The 11,884-nt window shown below is 40.7% G+C and overlaps 1 pseudogene; it reads right to left on the bottom strand.

The window, feature by feature from the left end:
• Positions 1–543: 543 nt before the first annotated feature.
• LOC115833890 lies at positions 544–5,601 on the bottom strand (annotated as a pseudogene).
• Positions 5,602–11,884: the final 6,283 nt, after the last annotated feature.

The raw sequence follows: 11,884 nt of genomic DNA on the forward strand, positions 1-11,884 counted from the left end.
TCATTCGTTCTTTAATATGATTTAGGCTATTCCAAATATAAGAAAATATATGCATCACTATCCATGTTTTCTCCACATTTTTTTATCTAGGTCCTGAAGGGCATAATTATATTGTCAGATTTATTTTTATATATTTTCAATGTTTCTTTTGATGTATTTTCTGTGCATCTTAGTATGAATATATGGATACAAGGACAAATGTACGTTTAAGTGGTTATATGAATTTTGCTTATATGGCTAATTGCTTATATGGATGCTATAAATGACAAGATAAAATAGTAAAGTTTGATAAACTTATCTGTGCCCTGTGAACTTTAGTTCACTTACTGTATAACTTAACTCAGTCACTAATAATTGGTTTAAAAATTGTTTTTTAAAAGCTGCAAACCACACTTTATTACACATTTCTGAATCAGGAAGGGGTAAACTGTGACACAGTTTTCTTGTGCCATTGACTTTTTTGGGGAGAAACGCTCTGCAATAAAATAAGGGTTTCCAAACTCTATTTTTAAAAAAGGTTGAGGATTCTTCTGTGATTAACCTTCACTCCTCAGTCTTTTTTACCCAAGGAATGGTTCTTAGGTCATCTTTTGGAAGTTTAGTTTCTGGAAAGTTTTCAGCAAACCTCTCCTGTGCTTTGTCCTAGTTTGTGTTGTTGCTGTTGTTGTTCTAGTTTTGGAGAAGGTGAGTCTCTTTAATCGAGGATGGTTTGTCTGTCTCCAATCCTACACGTGTTTGCCGAAGCTGAAGCTGTATCAGAAATCTTATTCTCCTGCCATCGTTCCCCAGGCATTCTCCTGTTTTCAACACGTCTTTTTCAACATCTTCTGACCTTTGTCACTATCAGTAATTTCAGAATGAACAGATGCAGGAGCATCATCTCTCTGGAAATTCCCTTCACTTCCAATCTGCTCCCTATGTTTTCCAGCTCTATCTTTATAGTTTAAGTTGTCTAGTATCTTATCATCTTCATAGTCTGTATTCTGTAAACCATATTTTACTCATATATTTTAAAAATCCTTTTCTTCTATCCAACTCGTTTCCTTCTTAGTTAATGTTGGGCCAACACATGATTCATCTTTCTTATCAAGGAAAAGGTGAGCTCTAACCTACCATGGTTCACATCCAACACAGCTATCACTGCCAGCGTGAATGTGAGAAGATAAGGAGTTTCGATATCATGATCTTGCTGATCTGACAGTTGAGGCACTGACTTTATTTGGAAGACTAACATCATTAGAGTAGGTCTGACAATAATCTGAGATTGACTAAGGAGCATGGTTCTCTGTGAGTACTTCTACATCAGACTTTTATTATCTCCATTTCTGCCACAGCTGAGTACGTTACTGAGTTCTTCCAGCTGCGTGCAGAGCTCCTGGCCGTTGTTCGTGTCTCTCCAATCTCTCCAAGTTTCACTTTCTCTCCATGCTCACGTTCATAAGGGTCACATTTAGTTTTCAGCTGAACAATCCGTTTTTCATTAACAATTGTTCCATTTTGACGGCCTGATGCAAAAGGACATAACTTTGTAAGTCATGGTCAAAATAAATCTCTACATGAAACTTACACCAACTTCAGGGATTCGAAGAGTATGCGCCATATCATTTTCCCTTCCATTTGTAGCAGGTTTCACAACAGTAATGATGAAGAGTGATCCTGTCTGTAACACCGGTGATCTAATGACAGTTACTCTCATACATGGGGGCCACACTTTTTCCTCATCTTCCTCCTCAGTATCTTTTGCAGTTGCATTGCCTTCACTGTAAAGCCTTCATCATATCTACCCTCGGTTGGAGAGTCTGTAATTTCACCTTCTTCTGGTTCATTGTCAGTGTCTCTCACTTTCTCATCTTTAAAAAAAGTTGAATTGAGATATTTTCATTAAGAGGAGATTCCATAGTATTTCCACTAACTGGAACAGTGAATTTTGGGGGATTATTTTTGTGATGAATGCCTATTTGGCCTTTTCTTCACACTTGTAAAATTGTCTTTCATATTGCAGCTTGTATGGTCAACACTGAAGGCTTCTTGATCCTCTGAATTCAAATCCTTTTCCTCATTTTTTTTTGTAGAAGAGTCTGGATCCTTTCCTAATTTTTTATTTTTGTTTTGTGTTATAAGTCTGATAAGGTTGCGAATCTACTCGAAAATGAAACCGATAGCGACCACTTTCCACATCACAGTAGTAATAAATTGGATCATAACAAATTGGATTCTCAGAATCTTAATAGAAACCAGTGCTGTGGTCAAAATACAGTCCAGCATTTTCATCATAACTAAATCCAGTCTGTGATAAAGCCGTTTCTGCTGCAGCTCTCGAACTTCCAGCTAATGACGAACCTTCTAAGGATGTATCTTGTGCTGCTAATGCATGCTGGCTCCTGTGAATTTGAGGCAAATGACCCTCTTGTCTACATTCAACATTTGCTGTTTTATCAGTACCAGGGTGAGCATCGTTTTCTATTTGTAACTGGTCTTTAGAATTCAAAGCAGGAGTTTCAATATCCTGATCTTGCTGATCCGACAGTTCAGTCACTCACTTTATTTGGAAGACTAACATCATTAGTGTAGGTCTGATAATAATAATCTGAGATTGACCAAGGAGCATGGTTCTCTGTGAGTATTTCTACATCAGACTTTTATTATCTCCATTTCTGCCACAGCGGAGTACGTTACTGAGTTCTTCCAGCTGCCTGCGGAGCTCCTGGCGACGTTGCTTGTGTCGCTCTGAGAAGCCTTCCTGTGCTAGGTCGGCTTCTCCCGTTCCCGCACCTGCCGCCGGCAGCTCCGCGGTTGCGTTCCAGCTTCCCCGCCCTCCTTCTGCGGAGGCCCGCTGGGGCTCGGGGAGGAGGAGGGGCGGCCAAAGCGAAGGCGCTGGCGGCGGGGACGGGCCCGAGGCTGTGAGCCTAACGGGGCAGCGGCAACGAGCAAGGGGACGGCGATCGCCCTGCCCGATTTGCGCAGCCTGGAATCCTGGGAACGATTGTACCTTCTCCAGCGATGGGGGCCGCGGGAGGAGCGAAGAAGTCCAGGAGCCAGAAGCGCTCCGGCCGTTCTCGAGTTGAGCTGGAAACAGTGGCCAAGAGTGTTTTAAATCAAATTTCCAGTTTCCATGTGGCTAGACATGACCTGCTGGTTACTCTTATTTTTTTCTCCATTCGTTGAGCTATGATTGACAAATTGAAAACTGTGTATTTTTAGGGTGTACAAGAGTGTTTTCAGATGTGTGTACGCCTTTAAATTATCTCAGTTAAGCTAGTTAGCATATCTATCCCCTCACATAGTTAATACGTTTCTGTGTGTGTGTTGAGAGCACCTGAGATCTTCTTTTGCAGCAAATTTCAAGTACACAGTATTGTTAACTATAGTCACCATTCTGTACATTAGGTCCCAGCAGTTACTCACCTTGTAATTGAAGGTGCACCCCTTCCATGGAAATCTCCCCACTTTCCTCACTTCCTGGCCCATGGGAACAACCGTTCTACTCTGTTTCCATGGCTTTTTTATTTTTATTTACTTTTTTAGATTTTACATACCAACGAGACCATGCAGTAATTGTCCTTCTGTATTCGGCTTATTTCACTTAGCATAATGTCTTCAAGATTTATCAGTATTTTTGTAAATGAAAGAATTTCATTTTTTATTAAAGCTGAAATTATATATCTCTCAGTTTATTTATTTATCTGTATCAGAGGAGTGCAGATGCCCTTGACGATCCTGATTTTATGTCCTTTGACTATAGACTCCCAATTGGGATTCATGGTAGTTCTAGTTTAAAAATTATAAGGAAGCTCCATACTGTTTTTCATAATATCTGCACCAATTGACATCCTCAGCAACGGTGTACAAGTGTTCTCTTTTCTCTGCACCCTAACGCTTTTTATCTTTTGACTTTTTGATAATAGATATCCAAACACCATGATAAGGTGATACCTCATTGTGATTTTGATTTTAATTACCCTGGTAATTAATGATGTTCAGCATTTTTTATATACCTATTGGCCACTTGTATATCTTTGGAAAAATTGCTATTTATGTATTTTGCCCAATTATTAATCAAGAAATTGCTTTTAATTCTGCTGTGGGTTCTTCTTTTGTATTGATTAGTATGATGTATGTTTTGGATAGCAACATTATCCTACATATGGTTTACAAATATTTTCTCCTATTCCATATAATGCCTTTATATTTTGCTGATTTTTCCTTTATTGTGCAGAAACTTTTTACTTTGACATAGTTCCACGTGTTCATTTGTGCATTTGTTGACTATGTTCTTGGTGTCATATCCAAAGCATCATTGCCATGACCAGTGTCAAGGAGGGTTTTCCCCATGCTTTTTTTTAGAGGATTCATTATTTCAGTTCTTATGTTTAAGTCTTTATTTCATTTCAAATTCGTTTTGTGATGGTATGAGAGAAAGGTGTACTTTTTCTCTGTGCATATCTAGTTTTTCCTACACCATTCCTTGATGTGTTTATCCTTTCTCCATTCTGTGGGATCGGTTGACTGTATATTTGTGAGTTTATTTCTGGGTCCTCTATTCTGTTATATTGGTTTTATGAAGGTACTATACTATTTTGATGGCTATAGTTTTGTAACACAGTTTGAAATCAGGAAGTGGGAGGCTTCCAGCCTTTTTGTTCTTCTCAGTATTTGGCTATTTGAGGTCTTTTGTGGTTCCATACTAATTTTAAAATTGTTGTTCTGCACTTTTAATAAAATGGCATTAAAATTTTGATAGAAATTTATTTAACCCTGTAGATCACTTTGTGTAGTATGGATATTTTAACAATATTTTTATAATCCATGAATACAGGATATATTTCCCATTTTGTATTCTTCATTTTCTTTCCTCAACATTTTATAGTTTTCAGTATGCAGATCTTTCATATTCTTTGTTAAACTCATTCCTAAGTATTCCATTCTATTTGATAATATCGTAAATGGCATTATCTTTATTCCTTTTTCAGATATTTTGTTGTTACTGTAAAAAAATGCACCTGATGTTCATATGTTAATATTGTATCCTGAAAATTTACTGAATTGGTTAGTTACAACAGGTTTTTTTATTCTTTGTGGTAAAATGGTGGGTATTCTGAACTCTGGTTAAACGTTAAATTGATAGTTGCTATTATCATTTCAAAATTATTTAAAGAATGACCAGATGGATTCCTGCTTTCATGAATTCAACGGAATTCAAGTCTTCCCATTTAAAATAATTTTGTGTGGTTGACCTGGGTCCCGGGAATTTGGGTCCCCCCCCGTGGGAGCCAGGAGATTCGGTCGGATGTGGGAGGGAGAAGCGGTCAGAGAGGGGACTGAGCTGGGGAAGCAAAGAGGGGCTCCAGGACAGCCGAGAGGAGAGAGGGTCGTGTCGGAGACCCAGTGGGGAGAGAGAATGGGCCAGAAAAGGGGGAAGGGTGAAAGTGGGCAACAGGACAGCTTCCCGTCACGGCAGGGAACTTTGCTGAAACTGTGGGCCCCAGGGAACAGCGCGGGCAGGTTGGGAGGGAGTGGAGAGGACCCAGCAGACCCCAAGTTCAGTGTGGAGGAAGGGACATTTCCCGGTTCATTCGCCTCTGCCCAGCGTTCTGCGGGCATGACCACCCCCCAGGGACAGGGGAAGAGGTGGCTCCTGGCAGGCTCAGAGAACTAAGGGGCGCACACCCGCTTCGCAGGGCCGGGGTGAAAGGGGAAGCCTGAGATGGCTGCGGATCTCGCTGGCCCCGTGGGTGGGTGCGGGGGGGCGCCGGCGGGGCCGAGCTCAGGGGCCCAGCGCCGGGGCCTGCAGGTGGCCCTGGAGGAACCTACAAGCACCCGCCAGTGCAGCGGGATTTCCAGAAGACCAGTGTGGACAGCGCCCTGGACACGCCCTTCCCAGCTGGAACATTTGTGAGGCTGGAATTTAAGCTCCGGGAGACAGAGAAGCGGCCGGAGGAAGGACTGGAAGAAACCCAAGTGCAAAGTCCAGCCCGAGGGGAGGAAGCAGACATGGCTGACCTGCGTCAAATGGGCTGTGAGGATAAGGTTCTGGGCAGGATGGTTCGCTGCCCTCCAGAGACGCAGACTCCTGAGGAGCACCAGGAGACCCGGTGCAGCTGGGCGGAGCGGGCAGTGAGGACCCCACAGCTGCTGCTTCCCTGCACAGTTCGCCTTCTCCAAGGCCCGGCCCCCAACGGAGCCCAGCAGTGAATCGAAGGCGCCCCCTGGAGCCCTGGCGGGGGTAACCAGTGGAAGACCCCACCTCCCAGGGAGAAGACCCCACTGTATCCCCAGTTAATAAAACTGTTCTCTCACCCCAAAAATAAATAAATAATTTTGTCTGGTCTTTGAAAATGTGTATCCTCTGTCTACTGGTCAAAATGCTGCCCATTTATCCATATGCCTAATTAGTCAAACTTTTTAACCTTGTTTTTTATTATGAAACAAAACAGTAAATTTGTTAATGGTTTTAATATCATCTAATATGATTGAAAATATGTCAATTTGTCACTGCCAATGAATCTTTGTGTTATTTATTTTACTGTTACATATTCTGTCCATAAATGTCTATGGGGCTTAGAATCTTGCCTATCATAGTGTATATGCTAAGTACCAACTACTCTAATGGGTCAAATTGTCTTTCTATACCATTCTTAAAATACAATATTTATTTATTTATTTTTATTAAAAATTTTTTTGCCTAATCTAATTATTTATGAAAATTATGAGGTCTATTCAATTTGTCCTCTTGATAAAAAACAAAGTTTTTTTTCTTTCTTTTTTTTTTGATACGGAGTCTCCCTCTGTTCCCCAGGCTGGAGTGCAGTGACACAATCTCGGCTCACCACAACCTCCACTTCCCGAGTTCAAGTGATTCTCCTGCCTCAGCCTCCCGAGTAGCTGGGACTACTATGCTCCACCATGCCAGGCTAATTTTTGTATTTTTAGTAGAGACGGGGTTTCACTATATTGGCCAGGCTGGTCTTGAACTCCTGACCACGTGAACCACCTGCCTCAGCCTCCCAAAGCGCTGGGATTATAGGCTTGAGCCACTGCGTGAGGACTTTTTTCTGTTTATTAATACATTAGAGAGTAAAAATGCAGCTCCCTCACAGAAGCACGTTGCATAATGATGAAGTATGGGCTTTTGGTGTGACAACATCATCTGAATGCTGTTTATTGTCCCAATTAGTTATTTTCTCATTCCTAAACCCTCTCCAACCTCCCATCTTTCTGAGTCTCCAGTGTCTGTTTTTCCAGTCTCTATATCCGAGTGTGTGCATAATTGAGTTCACAGTTACAAGTGAGAAAATGCAGAATTTGGTTTTCTGTTTCTGAAGTTTTTCACTTACAATAGTGGCCTCTGGTTTTATTCATGTTGTTGCAAAAGGCGTGATGTTATTCTTTTTCATGGCTGAGTAGTATTTCATGATATAAACGTATAGCACATTTTCTTTATTTGATTATTGATTGATAAATTTAAATTGACTACATATATTGGTTATCGTGAATAGTGCTGCAATAAACATAAGAATGTGGGTATTTTCTTTATGTAATAAATTATTTTCCTTTGGGTAGATACAAAGTAGTGGGAGTGCTGAATCAAATGGAAGTTCTATTTTTAGACTTTTTTGAAATCTCCATACAGTTTTCCATAGAGGTTGTAGAAAGTTACTTTCCCACAACCAATGTCTAAGTGTTCTCTTTTCTCTGTGTCCTTGCCGATAGCTCATTTTTCTGCTTTTCAGTAATAGCCATTCTGCATGGTGTAAGTTGGAACCTCATTGTGGGTTTTAATTGGCATTTCTCTGATCATTGACAATGTTGAGCATCTTTTACGTACTTGTTGACCTTCATTGTCTTTTTTTATTTAAATTTTCATGTTTTTTGCTTGCTCATTGTCTTTTTTTTAAATGTTCATGTTCTTTGCTTGCTTTTTTTTGTTGTTTGAGAAGGAGTCTTGCTCTGTCGCCCAGGCTGGAGTGCAGTGGTGCAATCTCCGCTCACTGCAAGCTCTGCCTCCCGGGTTCATACCATTCTCCTGCCTCAGCCTCTCTGAGTAGCTGGGACTACAGGCGCCTGCCACCATGCCTGGCTAATATTTTGTGTTTTTTTAGTAGAGACGGAGTTTCACCGTGGTCTCGATCTCCTGACCTCCTGATCCACCCACCTCGGCCTCCCAAAGTGCTGGGATTACAAACGTGAACCACCGCGCCCGGCCTGCTTGCTTTTTAATGAGGTTACTTGTTTTATTTTTGTTGAGCTGTTTGAGTTCCTTATATATTCTGGACGTTAGATCTTTGTCACATGCAAAACTCGTAAACATTTATCTCATTCCATGGTTTTCTGTTCACTGTGTTAATTAAGAAGGATTTTCAGGAGCTTTTTAATTTAATTGAGTTCGTTTTATCTATTTTTGTTATTGTTACATCTGCTTTTCAGATCTTAGTCATAAATTCTTTGTCCAAGTCAATCTCTAGAAGAGTTTATCCTTGAGTTTCTTCTAGCATTTTTATAGTTTCAGGTCTTACATTTTAGTCTTTTAATCCATATTGAGTTGATTATTGTATATGGTGGGACATAGGGGTCCCATTCCATACTTCTGCATATGGCAATATAATTTTTCCAGCTCAATTTGTTGGCTAGGATGTCATTTCTCCAGTGTATGTTTTTGTTGGCTTTGTAAAAGATCAGTTGTTTGTAGGTATGTGGCTTTATTTCTAGGTTCTCTATTCTGTACCATTGATCTATGTGTCAATTTATATCAGTACCATGCTGTTTTGGTTACTAAAGCCTTCTAGTATAATTTTAAGTCAGATAATGTAATATCTCCAGCTTTATTCTCTTTGCTTAGATTTGCTTTGGCTATTCAGGCTCTTTTTGTGGTTCCATGTGAATTTTAGAATTTTTTTTTCTATTTTATAAGAAATGACATTGGCATTTTGGTAGGATTTCCATTTAATATGTAGATTGCTTTGGGCAGTAGAGTCATTTTAATGATCATTATTCTTCCAATCCATGAGCACGGGATGTTTTTCTCATTTGTGTCATGTACAATTTCTTTCATCAGTGTTTTGTAGTTTTCCTTGTAGGGATCTTTCATCTCTTTGACTAATTGTATTTCTAAGCATTTTACCTTTTTGTAGCTATTGTAAAAGGAAGTGACTTTTTAATTCAGTTGTCAGCTTGATCATCATTAGTGTATAAAAATGCTACTAATTTCTGTATGTTGTTTCTTGCATTCTGAAACATTATTAAATTTATCAAATCTAAGAGTTTTTTTGGTGGTCTTTAGATTTTTTGTATATATGATTATTATGTAATCATCAAAGAGGGACAATTTGACTTTCTAATTACAACCATATAGATGCTCCTTCCAAGACCAATAGACAGAGTCTCTGTGGAGGGCACAGGTGACGGTATTTCTTTAAGCTGGCCATGTGATTATGGCTGGAAGCATGGGCCGAGAGCCACTTAGTTAAGCATTGCCTCTCAAGTGTTTCTTTCTTTCTTTCTTTCTTTCTTTCTTTCTTTCTTTCTTTCTTTCTTTTCTTTCTTTCTTTCTTTCTCTTTCTTTCTTTCTTTCTTCCTTTTCTTTCGACAGAGTTTTCAATCATTGTCCAGGCAGAAGTGCAGTGGCGCCATCTTGGCTCACTGCAACTTCCACTTCCCAGGTTCAAGTGATTCTCCAATATCAGCCCCCCGAGTAGTTAGGATTGCAGGCACCAGCCACCACACGTGGCTAATTTTTTATGTTTTAGTAGACACGTGGTGTGTCCATGTTGCCCAGGCTGATCTTAAACTCCTGGCCTCAGGTGATCTGCCCACTTTGGCAACCCAAATTGTTGGGATTACAGGCATGAGCCACCGCACCCGTTTGCCTCTGAAGTTTCAATATGCCTATGAATTATTCAGATTCCAGCCTCTCTCTTACAGATGTGATTCTGCAGGTTTGGAAGGGGTCCATGAATTAGCTTCTTTAAAAAGTCTCCTCTTAATGCTGATGTTTCTTCTACTACATCCGATATAGTAGCACTCAGCTAGGGAAAGTAGGCACAGCACAGAGCTCATGATACCCAACACTCTTACCACAACACAAATACTTTTGTCCCAAAGTGGAAACCACCAATCACCATTTTCAAACATGTCATTTTCTGCTGGCTCTATACAGTTTAGAAAGCCTAGAGAAGGCATCAATGTTTGAGTAAGTCTGCATTTGGAAAACACGTGCACATGAGTTAATACAATGTTTATTGGCACATACCATGTGTTCAGAAGTCTCTTACAGAGCACTGTTCAGGAAACATTACATGATGTGAGTTAATCCTCATAGAACCCTGGCAGTTGGGTGCTAAGATTTTTGTAATTTTCAGGATTTAAATGAAGGGCCTAGTGTTTCTATTTTTTCTTCCATTTTAAAAAATATTTACCTGAAAATAAAATGTACAGAATAAAAGCTATATAGACAGATGCGAGGGATAGAGAAAAAGGGTGAACTGTTGAGAGAGATGTTTTATATTTATATTTACCTTCTTGTGCCTTGTGGAGCAGCCACTGGATTTGCAGGAATGGAAAAGAAGTTGCTAGGTAAGATGTCTCTAGAAGCACTGGCTTCAATGAAAGAGAAATTATGGCCCCACAATATGCAATGATTTGCTTCCATTTATCTGCCTTTCCATTTTAGGAAATTGTGGGCACCAGCTCAGGAGGCAGCAGGAGCCCCCGCCTGAATCTCTGACCTCCTTGAATCAGTTCTGTGAGAGGAGATTCTAGGGTGAGGCCAGACCTGGATGAGGACTTAGAAGAGCGTGGATCTGGGCAGGGCTGGAACAGAAAGTGGACCCCATGATTCTGATGTCCATGCTGATGGAGTATTTCCAGTTCTGTCTTTCCTAAGCCTGCGCAACAGAGACTTGACTCTTAGAGCCTGTGTAATTTTAATGTGTTTTGGCCACTTCCCTGTCAATTTTTATAACACATGATAACAAGAAACTTAAGCAAAACTCTTAGGGTTTTTTTTAGGACAATTATATGAGAAGCTAAAAACTTATGCCGGGAGTGGTTGCTCACGCCTGTAATCCCAGTAATTTGGGAGGCCCAGGCAGGCAGATCACGAGATCAGGAAATCGAGGCCATCCTGGCTAACATGGTGAAACCACGTCTCTACTAAAAATACAAAATATTAGCTGGGTGTGGTGACAGGCCCCTGTAGTCCCAGCTACTTGAGAGGCTGAGGCAGGAGAATGGCATGAACCTGGGAGGCAGAGCTTGCAGTGAGCTGAGATCACTCCACTGCACTCCAGCATGGGCGACAGAGTGAGACCTGTCTCAAAAAAAAAACTTATTTTTACCAAGATGAAAGAAACAGAAATAACCACAATCAAAATAATTCTTTTGTCCATGAATAGCCCTTCAGGTAGTGACATCAGAACTCAGAGGAACAGCATAAGGGAAGTGGAGCAAATGCAACCAAAGTCCCCTGTGCACCTCACTTCTCCCTTCTCACCACAGGATGCTGAATTCAGCCATTAATTCATTTGCTCTAGATGGAAAGTTTCTGGACAGTAGAAACCATGAATTCTTCATCTGTTTTTCCGATGGTCATGTGATGTAGTTTAGATGTCCCCTCTAAATCTCCTATTGAATTTTAATCCCCAGTGTGGCAGGTGGTGCCTGGGGAGGTGGTGGTTGAATCATGGGGTGAGTCCCACCTGGCTGTGTGCCATCCTTGTGATAATGAGTACCCATGAGATCTGGTTGTTTAGAAGTATGCTCCATCCCTCCCCATCCTTCCTTGCCCAGCTTCTACCATGTGAGATGCCTGCTCGTCTAACACCATGATTGTAAGCTTCCCCAGGCTTTCCAGAGCAGACATTGGCGCTATGCTTTCTGTACAGCCTGC

This window comes from Nomascus leucogenys, unplaced genomic scaffold, assembly GCF_006542625.1.
Source record: "Nomascus leucogenys isolate Asia unplaced genomic scaffold, Asia_NLE_v1 000858F_72892_qpd_obj, whole genome shotgun sequence".
Classification (NCBI taxonomy): Eukaryota; Metazoa; Chordata; class Mammalia; order Primates; family Hylobatidae; genus Nomascus; species Nomascus leucogenys.